Source organism: Cryptomeria japonica, chromosome 3, assembly GCF_030272615.1.
Source record: "Cryptomeria japonica chromosome 3, Sugi_1.0, whole genome shotgun sequence".
Taxonomy (NCBI): Eukaryota; Viridiplantae; Streptophyta; class Pinopsida; order Cupressales; family Cupressaceae; genus Cryptomeria; species Cryptomeria japonica.
In genome coordinates, this window is record NC_081407.1 from 217,082,854 (window position 1) to 217,090,808 (window position 7,955).

Sequence of the window (7,955 nt, forward strand, 5' to 3'; positions counted from 1 at the left end):
TGTATATGTGTGTGTAAGAAGACTGTTACAGAGACACAGAGGTCACCGAGAAGGTTTTCAGAGAACAGTCGAAGAACAGAGTAAATAGAAGGGTTTACTGAGTTACTATATGGGTTACCAAGGTATGCTATAAGCAAGGTAATCTATTTTGAGCACATATAATCTGCTATAACATTTCAGATGTAAAGTTGCAGATATTTGTTATGATTTTATTGTAATATTGTGAAGTTGTAAGAGAAACCTTTAATAGGGTAAAAGACTCTAACCAAGTCTATAAATTGTAAAGCCTCTAACCAGGTGCAGCATTCAGAATAAATGTTGTGAAATCCTTTAGCAAGGTAGATCTAACAGATCTTGTTACTCCTTACAAGGTAAACTATCAGAAATAGCTAAAATGTAGCTCTAACCGAGCACTCTTTATTATTGCAGTAGTGACATTGTGGGTGCCATCCCCACTGTAGTTTTTCTCTCTAAGCAAGAGTTTTTGTGTAACCAAAATATATGTGTTATGGAGTGAATCATGTATGATTGTTATCTATTTGCTTTAACTTTATTTTATGTTACTGCACTATTTTGTTTATGCATAACAATAAAGTTATTATTCAAGAAAAGTTTTGAAGTACTGATTCACCCCTCCCCTCTCAATACATTAGCTTTCCATATTGGGCCTAACAATATTGTCCACAATATTCTCAGTACCTTGTACATTTCCTTTCTCAAAAATTGTTTCTGCTGGTATAGACTGTACACTCTCCTTTGCTACCAGTGGTGTCTGTACACCCTTATTTACTGTCGGTATATCCAAAATTGGTTGTGAACTTCCCAAAATAACTTTTCCTTTTGATTTATTTCGAATGGTGGAAGTTGTTGCCTTAACAAATTCTTCATGGGAGGTGAGAAAATTTGGATTCTTTTGGAAGAATTTGGACCAACCATCACTGGTCTCATTTATAACCTCATTAACCCTACCCATCATTAGTCTTATTTGTTGGGGTTCGCTACTAAAAACTATCTTGTTTGCAAAATCTATACACCTTTTCATTTTCTCATTGCTTATTGAACCACACAAATTCAAAATTTCAACTTACTTAATTTCTCTATCTCTCTTGACTGCATCAAGTCTTCTAGCATCTAACTTATTGTATAGTGATAGAGGAATTTGCTTCAAAATTTCTACTAAGGCTTTCTTATATATATCTATGTGTAACAAAATTGCCTCTTCAATCTCATTCTACTCATTATCCTCTAAATTTTCATAGCAATTAGATACATTCTTCAAAATACCATCCTTAGTTATTTTATCTTTTAGCTCAACACAAGTCATTGTAACCTTACCAGATTCAATTGCTTCATCACTCTTCTTCTTCTTTCTTGGGGTTGCGGGAGTGGATGTAATTGGTTTTCTCTTTTGAATAGGTTTCCTTGCCAGAGGTGGGGGTGCAGTAGGTTTTGTTGCCTTTGTTACAAGCTTTCTCCTTGGCTCCACCTTCTTCTCCTCTACCAGTGGCTAGTCAGCTTTCTTTCTTTGTACCCTTCTAAATGCTAGAGGTTCATTATCCTCTAGATTAGAGTCAAAAGTGATAGTAGAAATGAAAATTTTGGGCCTCTTCTCCTTAGGAGCACTACCCACTGCCAGTTTTGTTGCTGCTTCTCCTGTCGGTTTGGATCCAGAACCCATTTCAGTATCTATCCTATGAATCATATTCTGAATAAATGCAAACATCATATCAATTTTCTTCTCTCTTCTCTTTTTGTTGAATCCATTTTTGATTTCAAAAGCCTTCTCCTCCGCAGTGCCAAAGTGTTTGGTCTTATCATCCAATGAAGCTTCTAGCAGCATCTTTGCATAAAGTTCCAAAATATTATCATCCATTTCATATCCAAGCTCTGTGATCTATATGGTCCTAGGTTCCACTGCCTCCATGAGAGTTTCATCAGTCTTAACAATAAAACAAATATCAATGGAGTACTTCTCCACAATGTGCTATGAAATCCTCTCCCTCTGTCTCATATTTTCTTGAAATTTTTTGAAATAGCCCCAAAGCTTTTCATCCCTGCTGGTACCAAGACTGATGATTGCTTCCTTAATTTTCATACCTACCAGTATGTCATGAGCCTAACGCTTCTTCCCTAGACCAGGTAGCTCATCTATGAAGTAAATAATTAAACAAACAATGAGATTCCCAAATCCAAAAGTCCCTTAATTTTCTCGAGATTCAACATTAGCTCATTTCTCAGCCATTCACATAAATCATATTTACCATCATTCCTTAGCATTTGGTGTGCAATGTGGATGCAAGAACTGAAAACAAAGTTCAGTCAACTAGATTGAGTTACCTTGTAACCAATTATCATGCTTCCAAACTTCACATTTATTTCCTTGATGGTTTTGATCCTCATTGATCTTCCATCATGGGTTGCATCAGTGAGCTTCTCAACCTCAATGTTGGAGATCTTCTTTCCAGGTTCTTGTACGACTTTGGGTAAGTCGGTGGTTGCTTGAATAGACTCCTTTGTGATCATGTAGGGTCGATACAGCTAGATGAATTCATTGTGAACCCTACTTAGAAAAAATTTCATCACCTCATCTTTGAATTCCGGTATGTATAGGATGTCGGTCAACCCTAGATCCTCGATGACTTTGTATTTCGGTTTGATTGTTTGGGAGCTACCCGATATCATAGATTGATACATGCCTTTTATCTCCTATGTGCCTAGATCCTCCAAGGTGAAATGAATATATACCCTTACATATTCTACATACATCACGCCATCAGCAACCCTAGAGAATGCACCCGCAGAGTCTTCCTTCTTAGCTATCAGGGGAACTTACTTGAAAAAAAGTCTCAGCCTATCCTTGACTTCAACAATGGTGGGATTTTCAATGAAAGTAGGAGACGATCATCCAGATGTCATTTCGAAGAAATACCTGAAAATGATTGCCAGTTGGAAGATTTGATTGCTTCTCAGATAATTGGTGAAAATCCTTTCAGAATGCCTTTGCTTGCTTTTATTTGCCTAAGATTCGTCTCTGATTCACTCTAGATGTTTGAATGTTGGGTAAGTGAAAATGAATCCACTTTCCCTTTTTATCAGTGAGTAAACCCTAATCCTTCACTATTGTAAATGATTAGCAATGTACCCTACTAGATGTCGGTTTCACGATTCTATATCGGGTAAACACAACTCTCCAGATATCTTCTGGTCTCCTCCGAGGAATATACAAGATTTGCAATGAATTTGCCAACCCCTAAGAAGTATGCCTCAGTTACCAGTTGAATTTCTTGTCGATGGAGAAATGCTCTATTCTACCAGTGGAGTTATCAGTGTAGTTGCATCTCCACTTGGTTCTTTAGATTTTCTAACCAATCTCTTGGTGTGATCTTGTTATATTTCATCTACCTTCTAATTTCCTTTCTCATTTGCTTTATCATTACTAACCAGTTTAGTCTTTCTTCTATAGTACTTAGCAATATGACCTATTTTGTTGCATGCATAACATGTAACATTGTTCTTTTGAATTTCTTTGACATATCTGGTGTAATTCCTTGACCTACATTGATTATCCAAATGTCCAAACTTTCCACATGCATGACATTTAAGATTCATTTTGCAATTTTCTTATTTATGACCATATTTCTTGCAATTTGTGCATTGACCCAGAAAATAATTGTAGTTTTAATTTTCTCTATTTCTACATTGTTTAGCCATATGCCCAAATTTATTACAAAAAAAACATCTACCATTGAATTTATAAGCATTAGATTTCTTTACTGGTTTCCTCTATTCTGATGAGTTCTGCATACCGATTGTCTGATCTTTATTTGCAATAACCAATCTTTCACCTTGTACAAATCCAAGTCCTATAGAATCATCACTCTGTCTTTGTCTTTTCAATAAGTCATCCAATTATGCAACACTAATCCAAAACTTTTCTTTATACTCACTTGCAGTAGCTAGATCATCTCTCAGAGTTATTATTTGTCTTTCAAGTTCTTGTTCATTATTCTGGGATTACACCAAACTAGTTCTCAACATATCATTCTCATGAGCCTATATGTCATAGTATTAATATTTTCTTCCTTCTTCTTTTCGTCCTCAATATCTTTTGACATCCTCATAGTCAATTATTGCATGAGCATGTTTGCTTGACTCGGTTTTTGACAATGTTCCTTGAGTGCATTTTCATCATCCCATTTTTACCAAAGTCCTTTTCTCCTAGCTTGAGTTGATGATAACCTTTCTTGTAGGACAAGAATGAATTCATTTGCAGAATTCAATTCATCTTGTAGTTTTAAGTTCATCCTTTCAACATCATAATCCTCAAGAGCCATCTCAAGTTGCTTTTCCATAGCCATGTTTAATGATTCTAGTTTCAAGATCTTCCTCAAGCCATTAAAATTCTTCTGAGGTACCAAGCTATGACGCCAATTGTTGGAATCCAAGAACACTAAGCGGGGGGGTGAATTAGTGTTCTGCCAATAAGATAATATTTTATGCTTTTATGACATACACATATTGTAGTCACACAAATCTGTCCATTTTAATTAAATGAATATTTCATATTTATTTGATTAAAAATCCACTAGCCATCAGTTACTTAAATAAATATTTAATTAATTCATCCCCAAACATTCTTCTATTAATTAAATAAATTATTCAATTTATTTTAATTAATTCATTAAACCAAATACAAATCAATTAAATAAATAAAATCTATTTATTTAATTAAATCCCCCTATTCCTCTTTTAAATAAATTAAATAAAACATTTATTTAAATCATTATCCCCCCCCACTTGCATTTTCCTACAAATGCAACTTGCACACATTTTGAAATAAATGAATTTTTATTTTAAATAAATTCCTATTTTCCCTCACCCACCAAATCCACTTGCAAAATCTAATTCCCTTCTAGATTCTTCTAACCCCTTCCTAATTAGCCTAATCCATCCCCTAAATATTGTCAGATTCCTAAGCAAAGGGAAGTCACTTCTCAAAATCCTCAAAGTCTTTGATAGCCATTAAAGGCTTCCAACTTTCAACCACTTAATCCACAAAGTCTCCAATAACCATTAATGGTTAACCCAAACCCTCCTACATGGTTAAAACATTTGTTTTGACTCAACCTCTACCCAACCCAAGGGTCTCATCAAGCCTTTAATGCTTTGACCATGATTATCTCTTAAACATTTGCACAAAGGTTTATCCTTGGATTAACTCTTAATCCAGTGGGTAATCTTAATTTAGGCTTGACCCTTACCTTCTAGATAACCATGAGGTCTTCTCAGGCCTTTAATGCCTCCAACCTCTTCTCTCAACCCAATCCTGTGTTGACACTTGTCACTATTTTATTGGTGCCAATTGTGCACATAGATCCCCAACTTTCAAGCTTGACCCTTGATTAAACCTTTCAATCCTGGCCATCCATTGCTCCATTTTTCCTATAAATAGAGCCCATTCCTTCATAATCCAGATCCTGAAAACTTGTATGCATTTAGGCTATAGACATTTTTAGAGAGCATTTTAGCATAAGCAATCTAACATCTTATCATTTTGGTTAAAATATATCATTTTAGCATCAATAGATTAGTATTAGCTTTTCATTCCACATTTAGAGCTATACTACAATCTCAATCCTCCATAAGCATCCATAGTGCAAAAAGCTGCTGAGAGCTACACTATTTTGGAACTTGGAGAGGAGAGAAACAAGGGAGAAGGAGCTAAGGCCATGCTAAGAGGTAGTTGGAGATGCCTCATAATCTTTGTTTTGTTTATTAGATACATTAGCATGCTTTTAAGTGTCTCTCTTGGTATGCCTTCATAGATTAGTTTTTGATTGGCTAACACTAACGGTTTTTGTGTCTTTGGTGTTGTTTATCATTTGCTAACCTTGTGCCATTTAGGAGGGCATCACATATAACTTGAAGCAAATAAACCATCCACATGAATGAACACCATAAAATACATTATTTATATGTGGAAAAACTCAAAGAGGAAAAACCATGGTGGGATTTGTGACCCACAATATATATTCACTAGCCATATGAAAAATATTACATAGAGAGGGGGCCTACATATGTAGGAAGGTACACTGCCTAGAGCACACTACTCATCACTAGAGAGTCTCCCTGGCACTGACAGACTACACCGGTAGATAGTTCACCGGCAGCGACAATAATGTTTACTGACATCTCAGCTGACAGGATTTTGATTATTGTATTTTGTATTTAATTGTAATATCTTTTGTAAGTCGACATGGCAAATTGTAATAAGACTCATATATAAGTATGAGATCTTGTAGATCATTTTGACATATATAGAGGATAGATATGATGGATATGTAGAGTGAATATTAAGGCAGATTTTGTATTAGGTCATGGTCATTGTATGAGCTTAAACCGATACTGAACTTGGCTTAGCAGATGTTGTTTTGTAGCAATACATTATATTTGGATTCTCATAATTCATTTTGTAAGTCAGTGAGACTTCCCTTTTGTATTTGAGCAGTGAGCTCTAGGCAGTTGGTCTTCCTACATGTACAGGCACCTCATTGTAAGTAATATCCATTCATTGGCCAGTGAGTGAATATTGTGGGTCACAAATTTGACCAAGATTTTTCCCACATCGGGATTCCTCACCAAAAATCTTGTGTTATGGTGTGCTTTCTATGTTGTCTTTATTGTTCATATTTACTGCATTAATTCTTGTTTATTGGTACATTGTTTTGGAATGCTAAATACTTAATAAGGTTAGAAATTCATTAAACCGGTTAGATACTGACACCGGTACAGATGGAAAACTTGAGAAAGCAATTGGAAATAGCTCTTGTAGACTTTGATGCGGAAAAGTTGAAGAATATCAAACTTGAAGATGATCTGAAGATTGCATAGGAATTCATTCAAGGACTTCAGGAGAATCTCACTATTGCTAGAAACAAAAGAAGAGAACTTCATGAGAAGATCCAGAATGATGATGATGAAAAGGAAACTCTTAATGACCTTGTGAACAAGTTGAGGCAAGAAAACAATGCTATGAGGAATGAGATGCAAGATATGACTTGTTGACTCTGAATTTTACTTTGGAAACAAATAGCCTTATGGGAAATTCAGTGGTGGGCGACCGGTTGCACAGGCTCCACTGAATGACCTCCGAGATTGAGAACTCGACTCTTCCTTGGTGTTCTGAGAAAAGGGGGAGAAAGAAACACCTTAAAAATAGTAAAAAACTAGACTACTAAGGTGATACACTAGATCATTAAAAGACATGAACATACAAAATTTAAAAACATATGACTTTCATAAGCTCATTCAACAATCTACAAGTTCGGATCAAGAACATAACCAAGATACAATTAAATTTCTTTGTAACATAAGGAAATAATCATCATGCATTTACCAGATAACAAGTGTGAAACATAGTTTAATTGGCAAAATCTTAGATAGATATATTCTCAAAGATATTAGAATTTTAACAGAATAGCACAGAAAAGACCATCAAAGCGTACTAAAAGAAGTATCATAAAGGCCACACGCATAATTTGAATAACCCTCTTCAGACCAACAATAATAGTTTTTAAAGGCTAATATCCCTACTTAATAAACTTAATTATTCTTTTCCAAAGTTCTCCACCCCCAGCAATAGGTAAAAAACCAGCATAAATAGAGCACTCAGCCCCTAAAAACAACTCCCAAAACACGCCAAAAATGCATAACCTCCCTAAACAGAAAAATATGCCATGTCACCCTGGAGATCACACCCAATAAAACGGCCCCTAGAGTTCCACTTCTCGCCTACAACAGTCTGCATACTACCATGAACTGAAAAGATTTTACTAACCGTAGACTGGCTGTCATAAAAATCACAAAAAAGTAGGTAATCGCTCGCTTACTGCTCTAAAAGGTGGGCCCTGTGAAAGAAAACAGTCATCACACCTTTCTATTTGTCACTATCGCGT